The sequence below is a fragment of the Erinaceus europaeus genome, chromosome 16, assembly GCF_950295315.1.
Source record: "Erinaceus europaeus chromosome 16, mEriEur2.1, whole genome shotgun sequence".
NCBI classification, from domain to species: Eukaryota; Metazoa; Chordata; class Mammalia; order Eulipotyphla; family Erinaceidae; genus Erinaceus; species Erinaceus europaeus.
In genome coordinates this window covers 15,311,621-15,329,570 of record NC_080177.1, presented here as the reverse complement: position 1 = coordinate 15,329,570, position 17,950 = coordinate 15,311,621, and the positions used below count along the sequence as shown (strand labels likewise).

Genomic DNA, 17,950 nt, shown 5'->3' with positions numbered 1-17,950 from the left:
AGCTAAGCAAGCATGCTTCAAAGACAGCTATCTTGACAGTCCCTTGAATTTACATTTCTACAGAAAAAGACTCTAGGGAGTCGGGCTGTAGCGCAGCGGGTTAAGAGCAGATGACTCAAAGCACAAGGACTAGCATAAGGATCCCAGTTCGAGCCCCGGCTCCCTACCTACAGGGGAGTCGCTTTATAGGCGGTGAAGCAGGTCTGCAGGTGTCTCTTTCTCTCTCCCTCTCTTGTCTTCCCCTCCTCTCTCCATTTCTCTCTGTCCTATCCAACAACATCAATGATGACTACAACAATAAAACAGCAAGGGCAACAAAAGGGAATAAATAAATAAATATTTAAAAAAAGAAAAAGACTTGTTTATTCTCACTTTTTATTTCAACAATTCATGTATATAGGTACTTACTATAAGTTTATCTATGAAATTCATTTTTTCCTTATTAAGGGATAGGTTTCCTGATAAACCTTCATCACCAAGAAATCTTGTTGACATGCTTATACACCATAACATACATGACTAATTAAAGTATTATTCAAGATAAAGAAACATGTCTAAGAACAAATCATTCAACTAGTAGTTAAAAGGGTGAAAATAAGAAAGTATTTACTTCAACATGTAGTTTGAATCCAGCATTTAGTTTACTGTGTCAGTTTTAGAATGACAACAATAATTGATACATAGATTTGCAGAGAATATTTAGATTTGAAGAAATATGAAGATTATATTTAAAATATGACTAAGACATTCTCTCTCTCTCTCTCACTCTCTTTTGTCTCTCTCTTACTCTCTCTTCACCTAGAAATGTCAAGTTCAAATCTAACTATAAAGATTACTTCAGGGGCTGGGTGGTGGCACACCTGCTTGAGCACACATGTTACAAAGACCCAGGTTCGAGCCTCTGGTCCCCACCTGCAGGAGGAAAACTTCACAAGTGGTGAATCAGGGCTATGGGTGTCCCTCTGTCTCTCCCCCTCTCTATCTCCTCCTCCCCTCTTAATTTTTGGCTGTCTCTTCAATAAATAAATAAATTTAATAATAAAAAATTAAATAAAGATTACTTCAAAGAGAAAGTGTTCTAAATATTTTTTAAAGATAAACATTTTATCAAAATATTATGGGAATTAGAATGTTCCAGATTGCCATGTTGAGTGCAACATGAGGGAAATAGCTAAAAATTAGTAAGGTACCAATTCTGTGTAATATATATATACATATAAACATATGTATATATATATTTTTTTCATAAAATCCATTCCCACCACCAAAAGACTGTGTCCCATCTCATCCCCCACCTCCAGTCCTGTGAAGCTGGACATCCACCTTCACCCTCAACCCAGGGTTTTTACTTTGGTGCCCTACTCCAAATTTAGTCAAATCCTGTTTTCAGTTTCCCTTTCTCTTATTCTTTCTCAACTTCTGTTTATGAGTGGGATCATCCCATATGATATGAGTAATATTTTTATACATGAAATTTGATAGTTCATAATCTTTGCCTTCTCAGGTCATGCATAAGATATATATTGAAAAGAGCTGGGGAAAATAAATGCAGGGCTTACTCTTTAATTTCGTTAGATCATCCTACCTTTAGGCAGACAGAGACATGAAGAAAATGAAGGGACAAACTGCGACCTAAGACCTTAGTGTGGGAACTGAAAAGACATTGGAATTTTCCCTGCATTCTTCAGAGACAAAGTGAAATAGAAAACAAGAGATAAAAGGAACTTCAATTGCCATTAGAGAGTGAAATAAGATTTCTACTGAGATCTTTAGAAGCAGCTAATCTTAAAAATCAATTCATGTGATTAATGTTCACATCTCTTCCTTTTTTTTTTTTTCCTGTAAGAATATTTATCCTGTATACTCTGGATAGAAATGGATGTTGCCAAATCGTTTAGTTCAAATTAATGACCTCTTATAGTTGGGAAGTGGCTCAACAAGAAGAGGGCATGTTGGAGACTCTCAGTTTGGGCTTTTCTCCCACACAACAGACATAAACAATAAACAAATAAATCATTTTTTTTAAATTCACACTCCCAAATTATTCACACCTGAATAATTTAGGGTAGGTTACTTAGCTGGTCTCTAAGGCTCTCAGGGATAATTTGAAGACAAATTATCTGGCCAAATATTATTCATTATATATTTAGCAGCTTAGGTAGTTTCTCTCTGGTAGTTTCTCTCTGTGAAGAAAATGGAAAAAAAAACACCCTAAAACATTAATTTTAACTGAGCTACTCAATGAGAATTTACTTCAGCACTTTGTTGCAATGTACTCTATAAATAGCCCTCCAAGAGTTCACTTACCAATTAAGAACCATTGCATGGCATGCACCTTAGATATCAGTAGTTAATATGCATGTCAGAGAAACAATTCAATGACAATTTTAAAGGCTTTATGCACTATTTATAACATAATTCAAGGCAGAGTAAATGTGCTAGTATATAGACTCATTGTTTCCCATCTTTTTTCTATAAAGACCATGTTTAAATAATCAGTATTTATCACTGAGGGTTTGTTCCAGTTCAGGGCAACAGATCTATAATTTAGCCATCACGTTTTTTTAATGTTGATGCTTATTTAATGTCTTTTAAAAAACAAAGAGTATAGAGGCTCGGCAGCAACACATCTAGTTAAGAGTGCACATTACCATGTGCAAGGACTCAGGTTCGAGCCTGTGCTCCCCACTTGCAGAAGCAACGTAGTGAAGTAAGTAATGCAGTAATACCACCCTCTCTATCTTTCTCTCCCCTTTCAATTTATCTCTGTCCTATCAAAAGGAGAAACAAAAAAAGCAAGGATGGCCATTAGGAACCATGAATTCCTAGTGGCAGCACCAAACCCTAGCAATAACCCTGATGAGGGAAAAAAAAAAAAAGTCTCTATGTGTGAATTAGAAAAAAAAAAAACTGAATTCATACCCAGAAGGAACTGGTTAGATTTGAATGTTTCAGGCCAGGGTATGGATTGACAATATCCAGAAAGCCAGAACTCCTACCTTCTGCACCCCATAAAGAATTCTGCTCCATATTCCCAGAAGGGAAGACATGGTAGGAGAAGACCAGAGGGATCTGAACTCCCAACTCCATCAGGACCCACAAAGAGAAGAGGAAAAAAGGAAGAATATTTGGAAATACTAACAGGTGTAGGTGTGACTTATAAGAGAACGAAAGATTATAGAGGGGTTGGGTGGTGGTGCACCTGGCTAAGCACACACATTACAGTGCGCAAGGACCCAGGTTCAAGCCCCTGGTCCCCACCTGCAGGGGGAAAGCTTCACAAGTGGTGAAGTAAGGCTGCAGGTGTCTCTCTGTCTCCTTCTCTGTCTCCCCCTTCTTCTCAATTTCTGGCTGTTTCTATAAAATAAATAAAGATGAAAGAAAGAAAGAAAAAAGAAAGATTATAGAAAAAGGGGTATATAGATATAGATGTAGATGTAGATATAGATATTTATAGAAGTAATAGTTGACCCATATCTATAACCTTGGCAGAATTACTATAGCTTCCCATGTAGGGAATGGAAATATAGAAATCTGGTGGTTGGAAAGGTGCAGAATTATACCCTTGTTATCTTATAATTATTAAATCACTAATAAATTACTAAAATAATGTTAGAATATTTTTAAAAATAGATGAATGTTTCATTCAGACTTTGTGCCTTAGTCATAAACATATCACCTAAGGTCTATAATTTAGTTCTTTTTTTTTTTAGACTCTCTCTCACTTTTCTACAGTTAAAAAAAAGAACAGATTTGTGGGTGTCCCCTTCAATTGCCTGAAAATGGTTGCTGATTAAGGTACAAAACAAAATAACCTGAGGGCACTTAAATGTAACCATTGTATTTTGAAGCAGCAAGTAGGACAGTGCTGACTATGTTTAAGTCATATGCAGAAACTGCTTAAACTGCAAGGCTGGTGAGATTAACTTGCCCTCAGAATGACCACACCTGTGGGTCAGGACCAGCCACCAACTAATTGGGTAACAAGCAGCAAAAGCAATGAGTAGAGATCAAAAGAAAGGAAAAAAAAAAAAAAAAAGACTAGAAGCCTCTACTACCTACCACAGAGTCCCAATGATTTCAGCAACATGTGTTTTAACCTCACATTCTCACCCTATTTGCGATTTAAAGTACTGGAAATTCTTGAATTCTTCCCCTCCTTCTCTTTTTTTTTTTTTTTTTTTTTTTTTTTTGTGAGAGACAGCAGAGTTCTTACCCAGAATATGAACTGCTAGGGACCACACTCTGGCTGCCAGCATCAGACTTCATGGGCATAAGTCTAGCTCTCTAGCTGCAGAGCCAACTCCCTAGGCCTGCTTTCCGATGAAAAGTATCCTTCGCAGTAAAAAAAAATTAGGTGTCTCTGCTTTACCAGCTACAGTGCAATTTTTCTAGAAACTGGACAATAGACATCAGCAAAAATAGTATCTGAGTTTTCCATTTAAAGCAACCTATGTGTATATGTAAATGGTCTTAAAGCTGGATAGACAGCCTAATGGCAACAGAAACGACCTGAGACCTGAGTCTCATGCCTGAGACTTGTTCTTTGAAATATTAAATCTCCTAAAAAGCTTAGACCAGGGAGAACAGAAGCAACTGGTGGTGTTATTTTATAAGATACAGCTATATGCAAATAGCAATAAAGGACACAAAGTATGGTGAGGGCTTGTATGCTACAACAAATACTAACAATGGTATTTTCAAAATTAACCCAATTGCCAAATGATTTGGTTATAGCTATAACTATCGATTTATTGCCTGCTTAAACCCTTAGATAGCAGGAACCTTCCCCTTTCTCTATAAAGCCCATTATTTTCTCCAGTCCTAGAACCTATAAGGTGGGGATCACTTTCCTGCTTGCTTCTCCTAATCCATACCACCTGATACTGCATCTGCTGTTAAAAAAAAAGAAGAAGGAGGAGAAGGAGGAGGAGGAGGAGGAGGAGGAGGAGGAGGAGGAGGAAGGAAAGAAATGTCCTGAGACCTGAGTTTCATCTCATGTTTGAGACTCTTGAGTTCCACTGTTCAGTCCCCAGTACCACCGGAAGCCAGAGTTGAGCAGTGCTTGGTTTTGGCTCTCTGCCTCTACTATAAAACTGAACATTACATCATTTAGAGAAAATATATACACAATCAGAGTGCAATAAGATCATTGAGAAAAAAGTTCCACTAAGTCTTCTATGATCAACAAATTAGAGGTTGGATTAATTCTGAGTTTTCTACTGTCAAAAGCAAAAGAAAAATAGTGATCCATTAGGAAATTCACATTACACCTGAAATTTAAGATCTAATTTTTCAGAAAAAAAAACTAAGTGCACTTATCTCTACAAATATATTCCTAGTTGCATTTTGTTATTAAAACTCAGTGTCGAATTTCAGTTTTACTCAGTAAACATTTAAGAAGCACGAATCTGATAAAAGAAAATGCAATTAAATATAATTACCCAAAATAAACATTAAAATTCTTCACTTTTACATAAACATAACAGTACTCCCTCTTTTCTACCTCCCAAGACCTCCATCATGGTGAAAAAAGAAATGTTTGTATATGCACATATATTCAGGCACGTGACTGTGTGTACATATGCAAACAAGAGAACAGTGGTAATTTTTATTACTTATTATGAAGAAGAGTCAATAGAATGAAAAGTTATTCAAAAGCACAAGGACCAGCATAAGGATCCCGGTTTGAACCCCGGCTCCCCACCTGCAGGGGAGTCGCTTCACAGGCGGTGAAGCAGGTCTGCAGGTGTCTATCTTTCTCTCCTCCTCTCTGTCTTCTCCTCCTCTCTGTCTTCCCCTCCTCTCTCCATTTCTCTCTGTCCTATCCAACAACAACAATAATAACTACAACAATAAAACAACAAGGGCAACAAAAGGGAATAAATAAATAAAATAAAATATTAAAAAAAGAAAAGTTATTTACATATATCATGGCTAAAGGATTAAGATTATTTATTAATCTTCCTTATGATATGTGAAATTAGTACCTGAATTGCCAAAATATTTACTTATTTTATGTGCTAAAAATCTTCAGCTTGGACAACCCACGTGTCCAACAACAGATGAGTGGCTGAGTAAGTTGTGGTAGATATACACACATGGAATACTACTCAGCTATTAAAAATAGTGAATTTACCTTCTTCATCAACTCTTGGATGAAGCTTGAAGGAATTATGTTGAGATAAGTCAAAAAGAGAAGGATGAACATGGGAGGAACTCATTTATAGACACAAGTCGAAAAATAAGAACAGAAGGGAAAACACTAAGCAGAACTTGGACTGGAAGTGGCATATTGCACCAAAGGAAAAGACTGTGGGGTGGGTGGAGGGGGGAGGGTTCAGCCCCTGAAACATGATGGCAGAGGAGGACCCAGAGGGGGTTGAACTGTTATGTGGAGAACAGCAATGTTCAACATGGACAAACTACTGTATTTTATTGTCAACTGTAAACCATTAACCTCCCCCCATAAAGAAAAAAAAAAAAAAACGTGAAGAGGAAAAGGACACTAACTATATGGTTTTGCTCATCTGTGGAATATATGTGACTAAAACAAATGGACTTGCAAATAAATAAATAAATAAATAAATAAACTTTCAGCTTCTAAATCATAAGACATTTTTCCACAACAAATCTTATTCAGTAAAACCTGTCCTTCTCTTCTTGTGTTATCTCTCCAGGTTTAGTAAGTTTGTTCTTTCTCTCTTCACCCCCACCCCAGAACCCCACCGCATGTTTTCAATAGGACCTTTTCCAAACAGACAAACTGAAGATATCAACACATAAATATGAGATGTAGAAGAAAAATAACCAAAGATTCAGAACCAACAGTGACAATTAACTCTGAAGAAAAATAGGGTCAACTGCGTCAAATCAGGAAGAGGCTTGAGTAATAACATATACTACAAATAATCCTCTATTTGGGGGTCCTGAGAGATTTCAGCAAGTGGTTGGGGAGTAATGAATGTTTGTAATTCATGAGCTAGTATTTTAAAATGCAAAGCACACCATGACATCAATGATGTTCTTTTCAATCTCAACAAGCAGGCTATTACAAAAAGACAGTATATTTAAGTATAGATTTTGGATGAGACTCCAATATTTTACTAATAATGTTCTAACATGTCATCATCTATAGATATAACAGAATGCATCTGAATACTGGTTCAAAAGTACATATGTATATACACACTAATTTTATGAGCATTAGTAGCAATTTGAATTTTCATTCTATGATATTTTTCTCAGAATTCTTCAGTAATGCCTGAGTATAGCTTAAAGAAAATCATCACTCTTTGTCTTTAAAAGAAAATCTCTCCCCAAGTAAAGGAAATAATAGCACTTTAAAGTGCTTTATTTTTCTTTCTTCATTCCCATCTTCCTTCAGCTCCTAGACAACAAAACAATGGTTCTTTCTTCATGTGGAAGAGTAAACTCCATAAATACAAATGGCTAGGGGGCCTCACAGCAGTGAACTTATGGCTCTACAAGAACTTTTTTTCCATTATGAAGAAACAAGTTCAAAAGGGCCTTTTTCAACATACTTTAAAGCCCTGCATATTTCAATGATACAATTAATTTGGCAACACTAAACATTGCTGACTGATAAATAAGACAAAAATAATTAAGTTCTTTTCTTTATGCAGTCAAGATTTAGTGCAACAATCAATCTGGTAAGAATTTGGAGTCTGGAGATTCCCAAATATGAACAAGCAACTAGCCTGAATTGGTCATGTGAGAAGGTGGCTAAATGCACATATATAGCTTATCCCTAGCTGTGGATACTCCTCATGTCTTACTCTTATTAGAACTCGACTGGATGGTTACTGGTGTAGTCTCATACTAAGTTGCATATGGTACAAGAGTAGATGAGAGGTAATCAGGTGGTAGTGCAGCAGGTTCTTTAGAATAAAACACACATGCCATACTCTAAATGATAACCCATCCCATGTTTTTTCCCCATGGAATCAGACCCATTATTTCTAATAAGCTGAGTAAGTCAGTCAAGTCAAAGATAACAATATAACCAGAGCAATTTGGGAGTGTAAGTAGCAGTTCTTTGGATTTATAAGCAGTACAAATGTATACATATAAATCAAACACACACACACACAGGTATGTGTTAGTATATATGGTAGAACATTTTATTCAATACTAGCCTCTCTATACATAGGTGTGTAAATTTTTTTAAATCTCTCTGCCAAATGCTTATTCTGATGACTACCTTTGAGCTTAGAAAAAGAAATAGGAGCATTCTTCTCAGGAAAATAAACCCTCATCTATTGTGAATTAAGGAACACACATTATACAAGATGATATCACCATAATTTAATAGAAATGGAAATGTAAAGAACACTGACCCTCCCTCCAGCAAAATGAACATGCACTAGTTGTGTTGGGGAATCTCTAAGCAGTGAGGGTGGGTTCCACAGACTCAGAGTGCACACGTCTGCCTTCATGAAAGCTGGCATGAGACAAGGGGAGAGGAGACAGGGCTGTAGATGCCAGAGCTGGGCTAGTAGAGGGGGAGATGCAGGAAAGAAAGAAAAGAAAGAGACAAAAATAATGATAGAAGGACTGAATTAGAGAGAGGGTGAGAAAGAAAGAACTGGAGGAAAAAAGAAAAAGAGAAAAGGGATTATCCTCATAGAATCCATGAGACTATCAATGACACAAAACCTTAAATGCATAACCCCCAGAAAGAAAGAAGAGGGAGGAGGACTGAAAAAATAAGCCCCACCCAGAAACCTTTCAGAGAAACAGGTGCAAGGCAGAGAAATCAGCCAGTAGCCAGTTTCAAACAAACATTTAAAACTCTCTCTCTCTCTCTTTCTCTTCCTTCCTCTGTAAACAATTTCGATGTGGAACTGGCTCCGGGGTTGTGCCGGGTGCATTCACCGGGCTGAGGTCTCCATGCCTGAGAGTCAGGTCTAAGTTTCTCACTCACGGAGCAGTTGCTCTCTGAGCTGAGAGAAGTCCATTCCCAACCTGGATAAGCCCTTTCCTGCAAGCAGCCCTGACCCTCCTCAGGACAACCCCATGAGCATCACTTTTATTAACTGCAGGGTGAGCCAGGAAGGGGGTCTGGGAGTCTCGGCCGGTCCCCGGAACAGTCACCGCGAACAATGAGCCAGAGGAGGGACCCACCCAGCGAACACCCGCTCTGGCCGCGCGCAGCCAGCCGCGCGGGACACTCGGGCTTCGGGGCTCCGGGTGCCAATGTCCCTTCCCTTCTAGCAGCCCCCATCTCCTCTCCCCCCACCCCCCGAAACAAGGAGGTATCCCCTCGCGGTTAACCCAGCCAGTTTTCCTCCCAGCACCCACTAGTTAAAAGATGCTGAGTGGAAAAAAGGAAGCCCGGAGAGAGGGGCGGGGCGGCGGCGGCGGCGGCGGCGGGGGCTGCGCAGCCCGAGGAGCCGGGGAACCAGGTCGGGGCCCCGCGCTCTGTCGCGCCCGAGCCAGGCGCGCACTCAGGTCCCCGCGGTCCGCGGAGGAGCGATAGGTGGGGCCGGGCGCTCGAAAGTGGCTTCCGCTCCTCCACCACTCCCACTCCCACCAGCACCAGCCCCAAGTCCCCCCCCCACACACACACCCCCACCTCGCCCGGCATGGCTTTGGAAGCGGGCAGGACACAAAAGCCGGGCGCTACCGGTGCCAATAAGTCCCCGCAGGGCTCCGGGGCGGCGGGGCCTAGGGGGCGGCTTCCAGCGCCCGCCCGCGAGGGCGCGCCCAGAGCCCCGAGCAGCCGCCTGCACTCCCGGGGGCGCTTTGCACGCAGCTCCCCACGCTGGCTCCCACAGCTCCGTGCATAAAGAGGCTACAGACTGCAGACGAGAAATATCGGGGAGGAAAAGAATTGTTCAAAAAAAAAAAAAAGCATCACTTACTTAGGGGTCTGAGGCTCCGGGGGACTGGACTCAGGCTCCGGACGCGGCAGGTGTCGGGCTCCCGCGACGGAGCTGGCGCAGCTCCCAGCCCCGCTGCTCCTCCGCTCGGCGAGCTCAGGCAAGTCTCCCGGCCGGCCAGCCCCGCGCTGTCACTGCGCCCCGCGGCCCCCGGGCGCGCACGCCGCCGCTCCTGGGTGCGGGTCTGCCCTCCTCCGCCTCTGCGCGCCGCCGCCGGCTCCCCTTCCCGCAGACCACACCCCGTCACCTCAGCAGCCCTCGTCCGCTCCTGCCTCTTTGACTCTTCCGCGGGTTACTCCCCGGCGGCGTCCTCCCACCCACCTCTGCCCACGTGCTCCTGCAGCTCCCTCGGCTCCCCCTGCCCCCTGCCCGAGCCCCACCTGGGCTCGGAAACCCCGCGTCTCCCGCAGGAGGGGGTCCCGGGTGGGCATGGCGGCGGGGGGACCTGGGGTCTGGCCCACCCTACCCTCAGCATAGGGAGCTTGCTTGAAGACACGCGGTTGGGGTGCCATTAAGATGGGTTAGGGCTGGGGTGAGGGGGTACTTTTTAATTTTAATGGGCTATCTGTCACTTTTAATACTATAGACCCCACCCCGGCACATAATTATCATTTAATCACTATCTAGTAGTCCTTGAGGCTGAAGTATGAGTTCAGCTTTCTCCATAGTGAGGAGAGGGGAAAAAAAAAACAAAAAACGGAAAATTCCAGAACATTAATCTAAACCAAACTACGAAGTATTGTTGGTTGGTTGGTTTTTTTTTTTTTTTTAACTCTTGCTGTTATTACAGGATTATGTTGTTAGTTACTTTTCCCAGTTGCTGCAACCTGTCAGCACTCTGCCTGGTTTCCATGATAGTTCTCTCACCCTATGGTAGTCTCTCTTCCTAAGATAAACTTCATGAGCAGTTCACAAGTATCTTAAAAGCAAAACTTTGCCATGCTCAGAACTTAACACACTAGCCCTGATACTTGCTATTGAAACATGCCCCTCCCCCAAAAAAAACTCTCAAAGCAGGGATAATCTTTAGAAAATATATTTTATTCATTATTTCTTTGATTGAGACATTGAGAAATCAAGAGGGAAGGGGGGTAGAAAGGAAGTGACACTTGCAACACTGCTTCAAAACTAGAAGCTTTCCCAGTGGCAGGTAGGAACCTGGGACTTGAACTTGGGTCGGTGCTCATAACATTAGTGTTTAACCAGGTGTACCACTGCCTGACCCCGGAAATGCTCTTTCATATTTAAAGGTATAAAGCCTTCAGCCATGTGCATTTCTCGGCATAAATTCTCATATATTCCTTAGTGGAACTTTTTTCTATATCATCTTGTGTGGGTGGTGGTAGTAGCTTACAGTAAGTACAGTTGCTGAGGCACGGTAAGATTTCTCTTAAAGTCACTTTTTTTTTCTTTCAATTTGGTGAAGGTTACTAAGTTGGGACTTGCTAAACGTTAGACTTGGGACCCCTGTCTGTTCGGGCTAGGACTTAACTGCATGGGAGTGTGTTCTTGTTACCGGCTGTCCCGTGTTAATTCAGGGTAGAAACCACTCAGTGGTTCTTCATTCCCTTCCTTTAGCCTCTGTTATAACTCTTGACTTTGAAAGCAGTGTTCAAAAAACAAACTTCAGTTCCCACTGCACCCTCATCCCTGTACATATTGGCTAACTCATACATTAAAATTACTTTTGCCTATATCTTGTCATAGTTATGCTTGCATCATATATATATATATATATATTATTTTTAATAAGAGAGACACCAAGCACCACTCTGCATATGACAGGCATGAAACCCCTGGGCCTCAAGTGTGCAACAAGTCCTGCCTATACTCACTGATCCACCTCCCTACCTGTTTAACAGGAGTTCTTACTTCTTTGGTCTCTTCATTGAAACAAGCAGTGTCTAACACTCTTTAAGTTACAGATTTTATTCAGCATAAGCCAGTGCTACCACAATTACACTTTATACATATATTAACTCAATTAATCCTCAACAACCCTGTGAGGTAGAATCTATTTGCTTCTTGGACAAGGACACCAAGCACCAAGGTGGAGTCTTTTTTTTTTTTTAAAATGTTATTTATTTATAACTTTTTTTCCTTTTTGCTGCCCTTGATGTTTATCATCGTTGCTATTGTTGTTGCTGTTGGATAGAACAGAGAGAAATGGAGGGGGGGAGACAGAGAGGGGGAGAGAAAGACATTTGCAGACCTGCTTCACCACTTGTGAAGCGACTCCCCTGCAGGTGGGGAGCCTGGGGCTCACACCTGGATCCTTACACAGGTCCTTGTGCTTCTAGCCACATGGGCTTAACCCGCTTCTTCTTCTAGCGTTTGCCCTTCTTCCGTAGCCAGTCAACAGCGTCAGGTTGAAAGCTGTCAGGAGCTGCTTGTTGCTGGCTTTGAAAGTGACTGGGATCCATGTGGATTCAGTCGGCTAGGAAGGATCGTCAGTTTCCCCAATGAATGGGTACTCACGTGATGCACCACGAGAAGGTCGATCCAATGCATCCCCTTAACCCGCTTAACCCACTGCACTACAGCCTGGCTCCCAGGGTGGAGTCTCATAGCACCTGGGGAAGCAGAGGTTGGAATCCTGACTCTACTTCAGAGGCTGCTATGGAACCAATGTGTTACATGACCTTCCACCTCTTTTATTCCTTAGAAATCACAATAAATACTATGATAACAAGGACATACCCATCCACACTTAGCTTTAAAACAGGGGGACAAAACCTACGTTTCTTACTATCTGACTTTACTGCCTTAGTTGTTTGATAAGTTAATTTTTAAATAGGAATACTTAGATATCAGACACGTAGTAAAACAAAAAAATTCATTTGGTTAGTATTAATTTTTTAAATAAAAAATCAATCTTCATAAAGGGTGTAGCCCTTTTGAAAGTTTGCTCACATGTATCTGGAATCTCAGAACAAAGAAAAATACGACCAAGGCTCTTTTGATCTCTGTGAGATCCTGGTAGCTGAAATTAAGAGTAATGAGAAAGTACTAGATTGTTTTTGTTGTTGTTTTACTTTTAAGTAAAATAAGGCAAAAAATATAGATGAACAATATTTTTTTCTAGTTTGAGATTATGTACCACCCAATATTCGAGATAATAAATGTATCTATATCCTGTTGTTATTAGTACAATTTATGAAATTTGGAATGTAAGAAAATATTCATATTAAAAGTAATCCCTTCTCTGAAATCCTAACTCAGTATCTATTATAGTATAATAAAAATTATTAAACTATAAGAGTAATTTTAAAACCTGTTACTTTTCTAAGTAGACCTGAGCAACAGTCTTGCTTTTAAACTTTCAGTGTCCTGGCTATTCTTCTGGCCATCATTACTGGCTGAAGAAAGAAGCCTCAGTATTTTGGTTTGCTCAATCTGACAATTTTGTTTTCATCTCTATTAAAGTAGCTTGCACATTTTGTCACTTCTCTTCCCCTGCTCTCTGCTTTTCCCTTGTCCTGCCTGCCCCCCCCCCACACACAGGTCTTCACTGGGATTAATTTATGTTCACTGAAAGCAGGACCAAAGCAAGATTAAACCCTTACATTGCAGGTCTAGGACTGAGGCTTGGCACCAGAGTGAAGCAAAGAGAGAATCATGTGACTTCTTTGGTCACAGAGCATAAATATACCCCACCAATGGGAAATTTCCCATGAGGTCACACAACGTGTCTAGCATACTACTATTTGTCACACAAAAAGGAGGGTAAGGAAAATCTACTCTTTCCTTTTGAACTACTCCCCCATCATTCACAATTCCTTGGATTTAGTACAATAATTCTGGCCAGCAGTAGAATGGTTTTTGCTCCGTGTGTGTGTGTGTGTGTGTGTGTGTGTGTGTGTGTGTACATATATGTATCTATTTATGTATATGTATATTAGTGGGAGGTGCAAAAGGAAAACGACAGAAAGGGTGATGGTCTGTGTAGTCTGTAGTGGAAAATGGAAAGAGGCAAACTAAATAAGTCACCAAGTTATTAGAAAGTTAGTTTCCTCTATAGATATAAAATTCAAAACAGATTGCCTGGTTGAACAAAGTGCAAGGATGGAGATTAAAGACCTTAGTTTCCACCTGCTGGGGAAAATCTGCTGTAGGTATATCTCTTTCTTTCTCCACACCTATCTCCCTGCACCCTCTCCATTTCTCTATGTCTCTATCAAATAAATCAAACAATATAAAATAAAGAGGAATAAAACACAAACATTGATTCTACGATATCCAAACTGTTGGATTTGGCAAAACACCACAGCTTGATAACCTTCCTGTTTTGCCATGCATGGGACCTATGTTTGCATTCTGGACCCCAATGTATTAGAGAAAGCCTTTGTGCTGTGGTATTTTCCCTCTCTATAACCCTGTCCTTCTTTCTCTGTATGTGTGAAAAAGTCAGCCCAGATCAGTGTCCCTGTAATGAAAAATTATCAGCAAATGCATACACACATATATTCCAAACTCTTACCTATACCATTTGAACATCATTCTTTCATATCTCTAAAATTTTCTCTTAATGGACTAAACTTATTTATAGATATGATTATCAATCAGATAGTTGTTGATTTAGATTCCAGTGCTTACTAGGTGAGTAAACTTGACAAGTTTTTAATCTCTCTAAAATTCAGGATTCCCATCTGAAAAAAAAAAAAAGTCATTCTGAGATTAGATGAAAAAAGTCTGTAAAACGATTCACATAATGTCACATGGAGTATAGTAATCAATATATGGAAACTGTTTTGTAGATTTCTCAGATAAAATGATTCCATGCAGTGCTGTATCCTCCAGACATGCTTCCTACCTACAACGGTGTGTACATATTAAGCGCTCAAATCATATTAAGTAAATGGATAAAAAGTAATTTATATGGAAGTGCTGTGAAACTGTCAAAGTGTTGTAGAATTTTAAGAGGTTAGTACTAATGGTAATAATTAATACGTAATAATGGGTGACACAACTGAGCCTTTGATTCTGCCTCAGCTTTGGATAGCTGCTCGGCAAGAAATGTTTGATACTTAACCTTTTCATCTAAAAATTCAATTGGAAGAGATGCTGGCTACGGAACAGCAACCCAGTGATCAGCGGGGAGTGTTATTCATTGTACCTTGCACAACTAAAATCCCCATTTTCCCCTGAAAGATGTTTTACTATAGTTTGCACTATACCAATATAAAGAAAATCAACCTTGGCAAAATTTGACACACTCTCTTATATCTGAGTGTAGAGTACAAAAGACCACAGACAAAGTGATGCCCCCCCCCCCGCACCTTTCCATAAGTCACCAGAAACACAAATTTAGGAGACCAGCTGATAGAGCACATACAGCGCCACGTGCAGAGAATCACCTTCAAGCCTGCATCCCTCACAGTGGAGTGACAGGAGCAGGAGCCATGGAGCAGTGCTGTGGTGGCTATCCTTACCGATAATTTCCCTCTCCATTTCTCAACCCCTATCTGGAAATAAGACAAAGAAAAAGAGTATCCACTTGGAGTGATGGAAGCACACAGCCACAAACCCTTGGAAGCAAAATAAATAAATAACATAAAAAGAAATGTAAACTTAAGGCACCCAGTTAAGCTCACATAGCATCATGCCCAAGGATCAGGTTCATGTCCTTGCTCCCCACCTGCAAGGGAGATGCTTCATGAGTGGTGAAACAGGTCTGCAGGTATCTCTCTTTCTACTCTTTGTCCTATCAAATAAAATAGAAAGGGGAAAAATAAAGAAAAACAGGGCTACCCCAAGTAGTGGATTTGTATTGCTGGCAGGAAGTGTCAGTGATAAACCTGGTGGGAAAGAAGAAAGAAAGGAGAGAGAGAAAGAGAGAGAGAGAGAGAGAGAGAGAGAGAGAGAGAAAGGAAGGAAAGAAGAAAGGAAGGAAGGAAGGAAGAAAAAGAGAAAGGGAGAGAGAGAAGGAAGGAAAGAAAGAAAAAGGGAGGAAGGAAGAAAAGAAAGGAAAGAAGGAAGGAAGAAAAAAAAGTCAGCTCAGACATGCTATTTGAGCCATTATGGCTCTTGGGACTCCCATGGTCATTTCTATAGCTACACAAAGTAAAGGAGAAGGAATGAGGGATAAGGGGGGGGGGAGCAAAAGGGAGCCATTCCGTTAAATAAAACCTTACTGTACAACTTTTCTATAAAGCCAATTGCAATAATTTTCATCTGTTCTGTGTGCAAGGAAAAACCAGCTAATTTTATGTTTAGCAGAATACATTGCTGGCTGTATACAGTGAGGGTTCTGGCACTTGGGAGAAAGGAGAGAAAGCAAATTAGGTAAATAATTAGCAATAGTGACCATCACTGCTTCACTTTTCTTTGGAGTATAGATAGGCAGAGTATCTAGCCCAGGGTCTCATGCAAGCAAGGCATACACTATACCACTAAGTTTTTTGTTTTATTCATATTTTTAAATGAGAAAGTACAAGAAATAGGGAGTCGGACGGAAGTGCAGCGGGTTAAGTGCACGTGGCGCAATGTGCAAGGACCAGCATAAGGATCCTGGTTCGAGCCCCCAGCTCCCCACCTGTAGGGGAGTAGCTTGACAAGCGGTGAAGCAGGTCTGCAGGTGTCTTTCTCTCCCCCTCTCTGTCTTCCCCTCCTCTCTCCATTTCTCTCTGTCCTATCCAATAACAAGGACATCAATAATCACAACAACGTTAAATAACAAGGGCAACAAAAGAAAAAATAAATAAATGCTTTTAAAAAATCTTTAAAAAAAAAGTACAAGAAATAGTAAGAGAGACCAAAGCACCACTCCATTATCTGTGGAGTCCCACTGGTTTTTGTCTGTTTCTCTCTTATGTAGTGCTGGGAATAGTACTTAGGGCCTCACATGTGAAGTACCTGTTTCACCACTGAGTCACCTGACCAGCCTTTCACTTCTTTTTTTTTTTTTTACCTTCTAAATTCTGGTTTACTATGTGCATGGAATTGGGTTCAAGTCCCTAGTTCCTCTCTTCATAAAAGAAGCTTCAGGAGTGGTGGAGAAGTACTGCAGTTGCTTCATCTCTCTCCTCTCTCTCTCTCTCTCTCTCTCGCATGCCCCCCCCCGATAATCTTTTAATCTCTATAAAAAAAATGGCCTTCAAGAACAGTGAAGCTGTGTAGGCACCAAGTCTCCGCAGTAACCTCAGTGGCAAAATAAATAAATAAATAAATAAATCCTGGTTTAAGAAGAAATCATCAGAATTTCTTCAAATTGAATGTTTCTCCTCTCTGAGTCTTGATTTCCTAAAACCACTCCTCCTATTTTATGTTACCTATTCAGTCACAGACCTGTTCATACATGGGCTCTGTAATGATCCTAAAATTCTGCACATATTTCATTTCAATTTTAAACTGTCCACTACTTTTTCTAAATTTAATTTAATACAAATTTAAATTTTATTTGTATTTATTTTACATTTAATTTGTATTCTTTGAAACTAAACTCAGTGACTATAAATTTTTTTCCACATTTGATTCTGATGATTTTTCATGGGTAGCCCTCCTTTCTGATCTAAAAGCATGCTCCTGTCATATGCTGTCTGCTATTTGCTTCAAAATAATCCTGTATTGGGAGTGAAGAAAGGTCAGCTGTGTATAAGTGAAATCAATGAGTCACATGCTGATATTACTGACACTGGTTGATGGAATATATGTGCGTGTGTGCGTGTGTAGGCTACTTTTCATATACCGCATGCTTTACATTTATACCAAAAAGACTACAAAATCATTGATTATTGAATTGACTTTTAATCTGTTGAAGTATAAACTGCTTTCCAAAACATCCTCCCATGTGTGAAGCTTATTCTGTTGACCACATTATACATATGTGCATGACTCTTTGCCCAAGGTGATTTGAATAAGATAAACTGTCTGAAAACCAGTGGTCATTATGTGGTGCTCACATGCCATTATTGCTTAGAAAGGTAAGAGCTACAATTCTCTTCATTTCTTAGACTTATTGTGACATACATTTATGTATTTATTTATTTGTTGGGTAGATACAGGTAGAAATTGAGAGGGGAAAGGGAATTAGAGAAGGATAGAGC

General features: G+C 40.3%; 1 protein-coding gene across 1 annotated transcript in view; it reads right to left on the bottom strand.

Annotated features, from left to right (window-relative positions):
• The window catches only part of SEMA6D (semaphorin 6D), a 790,451-nt gene extending 780,286 nt beyond the window's left edge, over positions 1 to 10,165 (bottom strand). The window contains exon 1 of the mRNA XM_060174602.1: positions 9,888 to 10,165. The gene's annotated coding sequence lies outside the window, so the exon portion shown is untranslated. The remainder of the gene's footprint in view (positions 1 to 9,887) is intronic.
• Positions 10,166 to 17,950: the final 7,785 nt, after the last annotated feature.